The sequence below is a fragment of the Dysidea avara genome, chromosome 1 (assembly GCF_963678975.1).
Source record: "Dysidea avara chromosome 1, odDysAvar1.4, whole genome shotgun sequence".
NCBI classification, from domain to species: Eukaryota; Metazoa; Porifera; class Demospongiae; order Dictyoceratida; family Dysideidae; genus Dysidea; species Dysidea avara.
Genome location: NC_089272.1, coordinates 40,820,834 through 40,835,651, shown reverse-complemented (window position 1 = coordinate 40,835,651; position 14,818 = coordinate 40,820,834). Strand labels below are relative to the sequence as shown.

Here is a 14,818-nt window from a genome sequence, read left to right as displayed (position 1 = left end):
GTCCCTCTTTTACACTTACTTGTTTTACCTAATCCGTTGCACACTAAATAACTTTGAAGTAGTGTCTCTTCGATGGAGGTGTATTGATGCAGTGGTCGTGCCAAGTTTGTCATCACCAGATCTGTTCATTATCAATATTGTGACATAATAGTGTAGTGATGCATAATACATTCGTACGTACTTCTTATAATATTAAGTGATTAAAAAAAAACAGTACGATGTGCATTATAATACTTAATAGTGATCGATCTACTTGTATATATAATAATCACGATGGTTAATCAAATGAAACTATATGGCTTCACATAAGAAACATACCTTTGTAACATACAATATGCTTGGGTAAATTAAGCTATCATTAAGTGCACCACACAACATTCGTTTCTGTATATATATGTGAAAGGTGTAAAAAAATTGTGTAGTTGCCTCATATGGCTTCCCATAGCATCCAAATAAGGTGGACAGGAGGCCAAGTTCTGCTCTGCTCATAACCAAATAGAACATCACTACTTGCAGTACTTGGAAATGCCGATGGTTATGTTTTGTGACCAGAACCACATAGTAACATGTTGTCAGGTAGTTGGTCGGTGTATGGTGTACATATGTGTTGTGGGAGTGTTCTATTAAAAGGTAACTTGATAGAATGGAAGATCTAGCAATTTTTACGGAAATCGATATCTCAAAATGAAACTCCTCCTTGACCACAATTTTTCACGCATGCGTAGACACACAGTACCTTTACCCATTAAATAAGTTTCAAACATCAGAACTGATATCCAGTCGGAAATAATAGCTGTGAAATCTGCTCCCAATTTCAAGTCCATATTCTGACCACAAGACACACCCACATGTTCTGTTACACATTTTAAAGCTCCTTTGTGACATTTACGACATCTCACACCATTTAAACATGAAAACAATGCTTCAAAGGGGAATTACTGTAAAAATTGACGTAAAACCTATTTTCGCGAGGACCCACCCACCAGGCTCAAAAATTTCATAGAAGGTGTTATTCAAGGTACATTATATTTAAATTGACAAATGACCCTTATACATCACATAATGACCGATATATCAAGCTTTTAGTGATAAAATCCTGCAAAAGTGATGAAACCTATATACATTATCTACAGTAGCTATACCCTATCTTACAAGAGTGCACTTTTGTGAAGGAGTTACACTAATACTTTTAAACTAAAGTGAAGGAGTTGAAGGTCACCGCTCAGGTGAGCATGGGAATATGAAAGGATGGTCAATGACCTGGGACCAGAGGAGGTTGAGCATGCATCTTGAGAGCTGCTTTTGAACTAGTGCAACTTTGTCACCTCATGAAGTTCTAAAAGGATACTTTAAATATTCATATCAGTGTGTCTGAAGTCATTATACTTAGTATCCCGAGATACCTGAGTATATCCCAGGATGTCTCATAGCATGGATCCACTAGATCCTACAATACTAAGTATGCCGAGATACCTGAGTACATCCCAGGATGTCTGATAGTGGGAAGCTTCTAGATCCTATAATACTTAGTATCCCAAGATACCTGGGTACATTCTGGATGTCTGATAGCAGGGTGTCTGACAGCAGGGAGCCTCTAGATCTTGCAATACTTAGTATCCCGTAATGTGCATGAGCATGATCCTCCCACACGAAGTTCTTTATATTATGTATGTATAACATCTTGCCACATACAGTATGAAAAATTCTGTTTCGTGTTAGGTATTACAGTTGGCATTTGGCTACACCAATCTATTTTACTATTTCAACAACCACTTCCATCGGTATGTTATAGCAGTGTGTCAGTATGCACTTTGTGGTAATGTCTTTACTGCATTTAGTTTGTACAAGAACCTTATGCCCAAAGAAAGTTCAAACAAGATTTTCATGGTTATGGTGTCGATCTCAGGACAGCAGTATGGATAAAAAGGAGGTAACACATACAGTGACTATTAATTTTGTGAAACACTTGCTATCATAAATACTCTAGACGAACAGTCAAAGTCACTCTGCTGAAACATTTGTAGGATGACATGCCCACTATTCGTCATCAACTCTCTGCTAGTATGTCAAGTGACAAATAAAAGGCAAGTGCGAGGCAGGGGTCAATAAGAGAAGGAGAGGTCAATGAAGAGGAGACACCACAAGTAGTTATGCCTTACATCTGACCAACTAGTATGTGGGTAAGCAACATAAAACAAGTTTTATGTGTATTCTGATCTTAACGTTTAGGTTTAAAAGATGGAAAACCAGATTTTCACTGACAACTAAAATTAAAGTAACACACACATTAGGATAGTCAATGTGATTGTATACATTTAAATGTTGTAATTGCATATGATGTAATCTTCTATTGATGTAAGTGTGTGTAACTGATTTACAATATATTCTGTATGTGTGCCTGTAATATAATATTTAGAATTTGTACATGTTATGGCTCTGTGTTAACTATCTATTCATACATCTTGTTCGTTAACTTAAAATGTAACAAATGGCGAGGAGTAGTTTAGTTGGTTTGCAACAATTGCAAGCGCTTTCGCACAGACCACATTGCTAAAGCTGGCAGAAGCAAAGCTCCTGGAAAGAGGAGGACACAGCAGAGTCACAACAGTCATAAGAAAGAGTCCTCAGAAACAAAGTCTGGCAAATGCAATGGATGGAGTGGATCACATTAACAATGATGACCTCCGACAGCTGAACACTGAGCCTTCAGATGAAGATTCCACTGCCGACATAATCCACGTACATTCAGTCTCATCAACAGTTCCTGAAAGCTACAAAGTGCCTGTTTAATAACTGAATGGCAATCACCTAGTGATGGAACTTGACACAGGAGCAGCAGTATATATCTTTGGTCAGTGAGAAGACATGGTCCAATAAATTGAACAGTCCTACATGTACACTGAAAACTACCTCGCTTAAATTGCATAGTTATCCTGACAGGAAGCTGCAAGTGTTGGGCTACTGCAAGCAATGTAGCGCTGATTAGATGACTAGTCTCTGTCTTCACATCTTGCAATTGCAAGCCTTCATGATCATGCTTCCAAACATATTATTTTGTGGTTATAGCTATAGCCAAATCATTAATCACAATGACTTCATTTTTATGAATAATTGTACTGACTGTTCTATTAGGATAGTTCGACGTTTAGCAGGAGCTAGTGCTGCAGCTCAAAGCCTGTATCTTGTAGCTGTGTAATGTAGATAATGCATTTAGCATGCTTCCTTTAAACAATACCCACACAGAAAACCTAGAAAATCTTACAGTAAGGTCTGTATACAATGGCTTCAATTATCGCCTATAAGCCACAGCAACCACCGTAACCATCGCATTAAAAACTGGAAGCACTTAAAAATATAAACTTTGCAAATTGGAATTCATTAATTCCAACTTCCAAATACTATATCTATGCAAAGCATAAAACTTTAGCGCTTGGCGCGCTGCGCGCGCCAAGCGCTAAAGTTTTATGCTTTGCATAGATATAGTATTTGGATGGCGGAGTGATCCCTGCATCCTGATGCCTTCAGACAAGCATAATTCAATAATGGCTAGACTTCAACATCATTTCGTCTTGAGATGTACCTTTTGGCATACTGAAGTACGTACAATGCATGCATCTTGGACTTACCTTTGTCCTTATTTGTTTCCCATTTCTTTTTGCCGACTGCCCAAGGTGTCAATTCACAGTAGTGTGATGCATGGCTTCTCAACCTTTGTAAATGAGAATCATCCATATTTTCCATGGTGACTGGATTGATTGCAGAGGCACTTCTGATACTGTCCATTATTTGTATCACTGTATAACAGGCTGAAAATAGGTGAAAGCAAAGCGTAATGACCACTTACTTTCCAGTCAGTAGTTGATGGTTTGGGTGCACGAATCATCTGTATATTTGTGGTGACTGGATTTATTGCAGAGGCGCTTCTCCTACTGTTCTTTGTTTGTAGCACTGTGTAACGGACTGAAAATAGCTGAAAGAGAAGCATATTGACTAACTCACTTTTGGGTTAGTAATTGATAGCTGGGGCACGTGTTCAGTATCTCTGGCACCATCTTTTCATAATCATGTTACTTATAGAACCTTGCATGGGTGATATCAATGGAAAAAGTGTACTTTAAATTTCATAAAGTACACTCTAGGGCAAACAGTGCTTTATTGCCCACAAAGAGTGCTTTATTGCACTGCAAAGTGTGCTTTAATCATACAATAAATCACTCTTTGCGGTGCAATAAAGCACTCTTAGTGGGCAATAAATCACAGTTGCCCACATGCTTTAATGCAGGCTAATAGCCCGTGGCACTCCTGCCAGCATGACTAATCACCCAAGCCAGTGAAGGCTGAAGCCCTCACCGTGCTGAGATGTCAATCACCCCAGCCAATACAACGTTCTACCACTGGATTGCTTTTATAGACATAATGTCTAAATGCTTTGATGATGGGTGGTAGAAGGTAACGTTGCTGTTACGTTTGTTAATGTAAATGGACAAGTCCTGGAGATATATCACGGCAATATTTCACCATGTGTCACAATAGAATCAATTGTGGGTTTTGACCAAAACCTGCCAAAATACACAATGAACGTCTACTACATGTATGCCAAACTATGGTGAATTACGCATGAGTTACTTTGTTAAACTAGTTTTGGCTCATCCAGGTTGCTAATAATTCAAGCAATGCGTGTTAATTATGAGTCCTAGCAAGAGTTCATAATAAATATATTTAGGAGAGTATCCAACACTGTACTACCCATTCAAAATGCACTGGTAATGATGTTACACAATAGTCGTTATCGCCAAAGGTGTTAACTTGCTTCAAGAGCTATAAGGGCCTTGAAGTGCTTGCAGGTCTTCGCTTTGGTATATCAACGCCTATCAACAAGTCTTTCAAGGCGAAGCCATGTGTTAGAGTTTACTGAAATTATACTAAAATATTCAGATATGCTACACAATGTTGCACAATTATTACACAGTGCGTTTTGAAGGGGCAATACAGGCGTTGGATACTCTCCTAAATATGTGAAGGGGCATAGGAAAAGGAACCTACGTATAGTGGTTAACATGGAATTTGAGTTATGCTAATCAAAGAATTCTACAACTCACCAGCTATTCATATTTCAAGTCAATGCTCAATTGTTTCACATAGTTATGAAGAATTTAAATGCAAGTGTGATTTCCCAATGTATGTAATTTACTATAATTACCTAATAATAAACGGAAATTTACTGTCTTTTACTCAAAAGTTAAAAAGTCTCTATAGGTACCTTTTCCTATGCCCCCTCACACATATATATTATGAACTCTTGGTCCTAGTGAGCTACATGACTAGAAAGTTCCATAAATCATTCAAAACATTGCCTTGCTTGTGCTATATGAAAATAAAACACTTGGCGCTTGGCCTTGACACTAATAAAGCACTTGGCTTTGCCTCGTGTTTACGTATTACCATCTCAGCTGTGTGCCTCGTGCTTTATTTTTCATATAGCACTCGCGGCAATGCTTTAACATTATTATACAAAAAGGTAAACAAGCAAGTATAAGGAAAAATTTGGAATTTTAAGTTTAGTTAGGGATCACAGAAGGATTGACTGAAGTAGGGATTAAATGTTCACTAGTACATCTGCAGGTGTAGGCAACCTCCCTTGTTTCTCTACTTTTTTATATGATCCCTAATCAAACTTTTAAAAAAAATTCTTATACTTGTTAGCATGTATTTCTTAGTTAAGGACATTTCTGAGATACGGACAGTGCTATGTACCACACTGCCTGGATAAGAGAGGTTCCACTGTATACATAATTATACAAAATTGAATCGATACTGCAACCTAGTGCTATGTAAATAAAATGGCAGAAAAAGACTGATAGAACAAACTATAAGTGTCACAATACACTTGATTCCTTTATGTGTCTAGCAGATGCTACTATATGTAACAACAATCATAAGCACAGGTGCCTAAATAATGTGCATGGTATCAATTTTTTTATTTGATTTCAGAAACTGACCCAAACCGCACGTTAGCAGTTTCAAGGTAAAGATTTCAAGCCATTATCATCACACAGGATAGTAAGCAAAATTTTCACAAAAGACATAAATTTATTACATTTCATATACAATAAAATAATGTCTGTTGAGTTTAAAATGTTGAGAGTAGTGTACTATAATCTGGTCTAATCACAAGAGCTCCCATAAGGGAGGATGAGAAGGGTGTTGAGGCTGGCAAAAATTAGGTTCAAAGGACAATGATTGAAGGCTAGAGATAAATAATGCAGCAAAATCAACATGCCAGCTGTATAAGGCCATCCACCTGCAGACCACTGTTTCCGATCAAGCCAGGTCCTTTCCAAAATCAGAAATCAAGTTTGTCATACTATTCAGAAGGGAAATTCTGTTAAGTTTGAAGAACATTGAGGCATAAAACCAATATGTTGGCACTAGTTAAATTTGTCCAATGTGTATGCAGTTTTATAAAAATCCGGTTATAATTATTTGCTAACCTATTATGGAAATCATGTCTAAAGGTGTATATAAAGACATTAGAGCTGGGCGATATACCGGTATTGTTAGAAATCTGTAATATTTAAGTGATACTGGTTGTGATATCACTTGCTTTTTTAATACCGCTTTACCGTCTGGGCACTATGGCCTCCCTGTGGGCTTGTTTCATCCCATATTTAGAAGGTAACCAGATATGTGGCAAATGTTTGTAGGCAGGTGCTGATGTAGTCAGCTAACCAAACTATGTAAACAAGTTTGTCTGTGGTAATTTGTACCTGAGATTTGCTGAGCTACCATGGGTATTTGGTGCTTCTGTTGAAGTAAAGTGGCAGTTACTTCAATATCAATGGCTTTTACATTGATACCATGATATTTAGTAATACCGTGATACTTTTTATGGAAGGTATATCATTTGCTATTTTTTAATACCGCCCAGTACTAAAAAACATCTTACCTTATTGGTTCCTTCAGGAAAATAACCAACTCTATCCCATGTTGCAACTAATAAGTTTTCAACTGATACAACTTGAGAACTAGGAAAAGCTGTTCTTATTTGTTCAGTTGCTCTAACAAGGAGATCATCATCAGTGGTTTGACGATAGTAAATATCTCCAGTTCCTCTAGTGTCAACATCAGCCCAATATGGTGCAATGATCTTATCAGTTCCAGTCAGTGGTTTGTTTGCAGCTGAATTCTCTACATGATGGTTTCTTTGTAGTTGGACTCTCTACAAGGTAACTTCTTCTAGCTGATCTCTCAACAGGGTGATTTGTTTGTAGCTGAACTCTCTACAGGTGATTTGTTGGTAGCTGAACTCTCTACAAGGCGATACTTCTAGGTGATCTCTCTACAGGATGACTTGTTTCTAACTGAACTCTCAACAGGGTGATCTGTTCATAGCTGAACTTTCTACTGGGTGATTTGTTTGCAGCTGAACTCTCTAAATGGTGATTTGTTTGTAGCTGAACTCTCTACAGGGTGATCTGTTCGTAGCTGAACTCCCTACATAGTAACTTCTTCTAGCTAATCTTTCTACAGGGCGATTTGTTTGTAGTTGAGTTCTCTACAGGGTGATTTGTTTGCAGCTGAACTCTCTACATGGTAGTTTCTTTGTAGCTGAACTCTCTACAAGGTAACTTCTTCTAGCTGATCTTTTTACACTGCATATTTGTTTGTAGCTGAGTTCTCTACAGGGTGATTTGTTTGAAGCTGAACTCTCTGAGGTATGTTCCTGACCCATTGTTGGCAGGTTTTGATAAACCTACTTTTTGCCATTTTTGGCAACTTTCAAAGCTGCCAAAATTGGCAACTTCAGCAGAAGCTGCCAAAATTGGCAACTTCAGAAGCTGCCAAAATTGGCAACTTCAGAAGCTGCCAAAACTGGCAACTTCACAAGCTGCCAAAATTGGTACCTTTCAAAGCTGCCAAAACTGGCAACTTCAGAAGCTGCCAAAATTGGCAACTTCAGAAGCTGCCAAAATTGGCAACTTCAGAAGCTGCCAAAATTGGCAACTTCAGAAGCTGCCAAAATTGGCAACTTCAGAAGCTGCCAAAAGTGGCAACTTCAAAAGCTGCCAAAACTGGCAACTTCATAAGCTGCCAAAACTGGTAACTTTTAGAGCTGCTTCAAAAATGTATCACTAGCAGCTCTATGATATTTCCAAAAGTGGCATAAATTCCATGTCCTTTTATAGTTGCAAAGGTATTGTTTAATTGTGAGATTGAATTTCAGTTTGGGGTTTCAAAATTGGAAGCTTTTATAGCTACCAAAGTTGGCAAGATTATAAATGTAAGCTTATAAAATATCCAAAATGGGCAAGTTCTGTAATAACCAAAATTGGCAAGTTTGAATTTCCAAAATTGGCAAGTTTGAATTTCCAAAATTGGCAAGTTTGAATATCCAAAATTGGCAAGTTTGAATTTCCAAAATTGGCAAGTTTGATTTTCCAAAATTGGCAAGTTAGAATTTCCAAGATTCCATTATTGGCATGAAGTAGGCATGTACTTGGCAATAAAAAAACATCTTATTTCTTGCCAAAAATGGAAACTCAAACCCACAATCAATGATTACACACAGCACTATATAAGTAAAACCTGATACCTTCCAATTTTGGAATAACTGTTAAGATGCTTGTGAGAGAAATTGAAGCACTTACTGGTTCCATGACAAAGTGGTGTATACTCTCCTTAGCTTGCCAAGGAAAATATGTTGCTCTATTGTTTTGCAATAATTCAGATCCCACATAATGCCAATGTTGGCAATAATGGGGGGTCACAAATTATTGCCAAATTTGACAAAAATGGTCCTGCCAAATTTGGGCTTAAAAGAGCCAGTTTTGGAAGCTCAGTAACTTTTACATTAATTATGTTGTTGTCACTACTTTGAAGTTGCATTTCGTAAATTGCCAACAATGGCAAAATAAAATTCTTTACATTGCCAGACTTTGCTTTTAAGGCTGTTCCAACTTTGGCAATAACCCAATAGCTGCAAAATATGGAACCCAATAGATTGACAAAAATGGCAACATGTTGGATCTACATTTGGCAAAGTATGGACAATGCTGAATTTGCCAACATCTGGGATAAACCTAATTATGCCACAATTGGCAAAAATATGATACTGAATGTTGCCAAAACTGGCAAAAAGCAGGTTTATCAAAACCTGCCAAAATTGGCTGTTGAACATACCTGACTCTCTACATGGGAGTTTCATTGTAGCTGAACTCTCTACAATGTGACTTCTTCTAGCTGAACTCTCTACAGGGTGACTTGTTTTTAGCTGATCTCTCTACAGGGTGACTTGTTTCTAGCTGAACTCTCTACAGGTAATTTGTTTGCAGCTGAACTCTCTACATGGTGGTTTCTTTGTAGCTGAACACTCTACAAGGTAACTTCTTCTAGCTGATCTTTCTACAGGATGATTTGTTTGTAGCTGAATTCTCTACAGGTTGATTTATTTGCAGCTGAACTCTCTACAAGGTGACTTCTTCTAGCTGAACTCTCTACAGAGTGATTGATTTTTTTGCAGCTGAACTCTCTACATGGTGGTTTCTTTGTAACTGAACTCTCTACAGGGTGATTTGTTTGTAGCTGAACTCTCTACAGGGTGATCTGTTCGTAGCTGAACTCCCTACATAGTAACTTCTTCTAGCTAATCTTTCTACAGGGCGATTTGTTTGTAGTTGAATTCTCTACAGGGTGATTTGTTTGCAGCTGAACTCTCTACATGGTAGTTTCTTTGTAGCTGAACTCTCTACAATGTGATTTCTTCTAGCTGAACTCTCTACAAGGTGACTTGTTTCTAGCTGATCTCTCTACAGGGTGACTTGTTTCTAGCTGAACTCTCTACAGGTGATTTGTTTGCAGCTGAACTCTCTACATGGTGGTTTCTTTGTAACTGAACTCCCTGCAAGGTGACTTCTTCTAGCTGATCTCTCTACAGGACGATTTGTTTGTAGCTGAACTCTCTACATGATGGTTTCTTTGTAGCTGAACTCTCTACAAGGTGATTTCTTCAATAGCTGATCTTTCTACAGGGTGATTTGTTTGTAGCTGAACTCTCTACATGATGGTTTCTTTGTAGCTGAACTCTCTACAAGCTGATTTCTTCTATAGCTGATCTTTCTACAGGGTGATTTGTTTGTAGCTGAACTCTCTGCATGATGGTTTCTTTGTAGTTGAACTCTCTACAAGGTAACTTCTTCTAGCTGATCTCTTTACAGGGTGAATTGTTTGTAGCTGAACTCTCTACACGTGATTTGTTTGCAGCTGAATTCTCTACATGATGGTTTCTTTGTAGCTGAACTCTCTACAAGGAAACCTCTTTTAACTGAGCTCTGTACAGGGTGAATTGTTTGTAGCTGAACTATCTACAAGGTAACTTCTTCTAGCTGATCTCTCTACAGGATGATTTGTTTGTAGCTGAACTATCTACAAGGCAACTTCTTCTAGCTGATCTCTCTACAGGGTGATTTGTTTGTAGCTGAATTCTGTATAGGTGATTTGTTTGCAGCTGAGCTCTTTACAGAATGGTTTCTTTGTAGCTGAACTCTCTACAAGGTAACTTCTTCTAGCTGATGTATCTACAGGGTCACTAGTTTGTAGCTGAATTCTCTACATGGTGGTTTCTTTGTAACTGAACTATCTACAAGGTGACATCTTCTAGCTGATCTTTCAACAGGGTGATTTGTTTGTAACTGAACTCTCTACAAGAAAACTTCTTCTAACTGATGTCTGAACAGGGTGAATTGTTTGTAGCTGAACTCTCTACAGGGTAACTTGTTTGTAGCTGATCTCTATACAGGTTACTTATTTCTAAGTGATCTCTTGAATTCTGTTCAGGGTGACTGCTCTATTAGGATGACTGCTCTATTAGAGTATCTCGATCTCGCACTTGCTACACCAAGTTGGATTTCGTGTTATAACTCCGTGGCTTTAAGTCTGATTCTTCTACACCATTGAAGAGCTTTTCTAAGATGATTACTCCATCTGTACAGTGAATTTCAAAGCATTACCCCAAGCGGTTTATCTGGTAGGCGTGGCAAGTATTCGTTTTTTATTAGCTAATCTTGATTGCATAATTGTTACACACTGTTGGTTTTGTTGTTGTATCTTCCTGGTTTTTAGCTCGATTTCTTTCAAACCACAAAAGGTTTGAGGTTCAATAGTTAACCTATTCTCCCTCCAATTTTCAGCTTCTTCCCATACGCGGTTTACCCTGTAGGCGTGACAACATATTGGTGTTATTTTTCGTGCATAATCGCTCATAACTCTTTGCCTGTTTATGGTATTCCAGCCAAAGTTGGTACCGAGATGCGCCTTTATACCCCCCTTCTGTGTGCCAAATTGCAAGGCAATCGGATAACGCGTTCGCGTTTTATAGCAGTTTTTGTAAGTGTGCGAAAAGAGGAAGAAAAATAAGAAGAAAAAAAAAAAAACGAAGAAACTAAGCCAATTTTTGAAGTCGCATATCTCAGGAATGCCTGAAGCGATTTCGCTCAAATTTGGAATGTGGAGTACTGAAGTTGGAGGGAATGTACACAGCAAAATTTGTCTTGTTTCATCAAGGCAGCACAGAGCTACGGAGGTGCGAAAATTGCGTTTTCTTTCTTCCTGTCAATATACTCAAGGGGTTGCGCGCCGGCTTCTTGGGCCGCACGACACACTACCATGTGTCTTGATTAGGAGTGAGGTCACGATGTACTATTGGAGGGTTCCTGCTGTGGAGGTACCTTAGACCAAGACATACATCATCCAAAATTGACAACTTAACATTAACTGGTATACCAGCATGCTCCTCTACTAAACCCCTCAAGCTGCACTTCATCTTCTCCATCACCATAACAGGTAGGATATTTTGATCTTGATAGTACACACCTGCAAATATAGCAAATAATATAAGTAGCTACAGCTGTAGACATTTAGATAAGGCAAAAGAATAATGTGACACATGTACAATTCCAGGCAGGTGTAGCTAGGTCATAAATCATACTACAGTACGATAGTAGCGTATAGTAGGGACCACAAAGAAGTAGGCATGGCCCACGAAATAAAATCCCCCCAAAAAGCCTCAATTTTCCCTGACAACGATGAGGCAGTATTGATTAGGTAAAACTAAGCCCAAAAAAGCTTTCAGATCGACCCAAAACGCTTTCAACAAGTTACTACAGAATTTAAAAAATTGTTTATTTAATGGAATTTTCTAGTGACTGACTGACCGCTTGATACCTTCAGACAAGTGTAACTCGATAACGGCTAAGACTACAGGCTTGATTTTTTCACTGTTCGACATCGCTTCGGCCCGAGAGGTGCCTTTTGGCATACCGCAGTACGTACAATGCATTCTTCATGGACTTTCCAGTGTCCTCCTTTGTGTCCCATTCATCTTGCTGACAGCGAAAAGTGTCAATTTTGCAGTAGCACATGATGGCTTCCCTTAGTAATGGAAATTGTCCGTACTTTTCAAAGTGGCTATTTTGATTGCAGAAGTGCTTTTCGAACAGTTCTTGATTCGAACTGCTGTGTAATGGGTTGAAAATAGCCAACAATGAAGCGTAATGGATACTCACTTTTCAGATGATAATTGATATAACTGTGGCGCGCGGCACCATTTCTTCTTTAGCTATGCATGGATTGCAGGGGCGCTTTTCGAACAGTTCTTGATCCAAAATGCTGTGTAATGGGTTCAACTTAGGATCATAGCTGACAACAAAGCATAATGGTTCTCAGACAATAATTTATATAGCTGGGGTGCGTGGCCTCATTTCAGATGCGGTATGTGTGGGTTCACCAGTCATAATAATTATTTACAAAAAAGGTTAACAAACAAGTACACAGAAAATTTTTGAATTTATAACTAGAGTAGGGACCATAGCACATTGATAAAAAGTACTGAAACAAGCTGGAGTAGTGTACGATATTAAATCACAGTAAAACAATAATGCACCTATCAATGTATTGCCCCACCACCCCCCACCCCCTCAGGCATTTGTGGGGATATGACACAGCCAAATGCCCCATAGTAGGGCAAACCTATTGTGTCAAATCCCCACTGTTGGCCCCAGTTGCAACACAGGGATTTACTCGGGATTTGACTTACCATAGAAAGTTACAACAAAAAAAATACTTGGGCAATTAATGAACGACTGCCAAATGCCCCATAGTGGGGCAGCAGTTTCATGTCAATTTCCCCTGTAAAGCCCCACTTACGCCCGAGGGGATGGGGGGAGGAGGGATGGTGGGGCAACACACTGTTAGGTGCATAGTTAAGACTTGAACTGTTATATCCCTACTGTGCCAAGATACCATCATGGAAATGCACAGTAGGGATTACACTTCTTATTATTTTACTGTGATTTAATATCGTGCACTACTCCAGCTTGTTTCAGTACTTTTTGTCGATGTGCTATGGTCCCTACTCTAGTTGAAAATTCCAAATTTTTCTGTGTACTGGTTATTAATGTCTCACCTAGAAACTGAACAATGTATAGGGGTGGCGAATGGTACTCCATATTTGGCATTCATTGAGAAAGTCGGTTATGATCTTGTGCAGTTCGTCGCCTTGTGAATATTGCAACAATAGTGCGTGTACCTCTTTGGCAGCACACAGTGTTCCTTGATAGTCGACTTCAAAGACTCTCCCATAAGCACCGCGACCAATATCGCCATTTGCGGTTGGATTCACATCTTTGAGAATAAGGTTATCGGATATTGTGCCAGCCATGTCTGTGTTTGTTTGCACTCTTACAATGCGTAGGGGTAGCTATCGGGAGGCATGGGAGGGGAGGGGAAAACCGAGACTATACTAGGAACCAGAGATCACGCGATTTCCGGAGAATGATAATCAGATCTATCATGAAGCAGCTGCAAAGGTAGTTTAATAGCAGTAGACTGTACAAATGAAACACAACAATTTACACAGCAACAAATCAATACATTCACCTCTCAAAGATGGATCTACGTAGTAGGAATGAGCCTTATGCATGAAAATGATGTGATTTGGGTTGAGGCTTTTATTATGTATAGATTGAGAACATAGGCGATTTTAAGGGGGCCATGCTGAAAAATAACTTTTAAAAAGCTTCTGCATGGGGTGGTTGCAGTATAGATTGGCATTGTTTTCTTTGATGTTTCAATAAGATTAATACGTGAAATTATCACAATTAATAATTACTCTAATAGAGCATTCTATAAGGATCGAAATACCCTACAGAATAGAACATTCCAACATGCAGACCATATTGATAGATTACTTAATTTGGGTTTGCATGATAAACCCTAAATGCAAGCAGTTAGCTATAAATCACAAGAAATCATGAAGTGATTCTAGTACCCGCAATGTACCTATGTAGTTGTCTAGTCGTTTGCCAGGAGGAACAGGAGTTATAACTATTAGACTTTAGCTACTATACAGTGTATAATTTTTCATCAAATGTACAATCTGTTGAACTTTAGACCAAAAAACATTTAAGTGACCATGCATTTGTATATCTCAGCACTGTTGTTACATGGTGAAATCCTGGCTACACCCTTGTATAACTATGTCTAAGTCTGTCACACAATAGGGAAATATACTGTAGTTTGCATGGAGCATGCATGTGACTGTACACATGTACTCAACTGTAAAACTGAAATTGCTCTTGTAATATAATTATAGCAATATATGATTATAAGCCAATAAAATGTTTGGCTCAAATTTGAATTTGGTTTAAATCACAGTTACGTATCATGCACCAATGAATTAATTAGCAGATCAATTAAATCAGTGTAAAAAAGTTACATTTCTCGAGGTAGGATATATGATCTGTAATACTATTGGGTTATCTGT

At 38.4% G+C, this 14,818-nt stretch overlaps 1 long non-coding RNA gene across 1 annotated transcript; it reads left to right on the top strand.

Annotated features, from left to right (window-relative positions):
• The first annotated feature begins 1,189 nt into the window (after positions 1 to 1,189).
• LOC136250245 (uncharacterized) lies at positions 1,190 to 2,165 on the top strand. Its single transcript, XR_010698465.1, has 4 exons — positions 1,190 to 1,226; positions 1,720 to 1,781; positions 1,839 to 1,930; positions 1,988 to 2,165. It is a non-coding gene; the product is annotated as an uncharacterized lncRNA (long non-coding RNA).
• Positions 2,166 to 14,818: the final 12,653 nt, after the last annotated feature.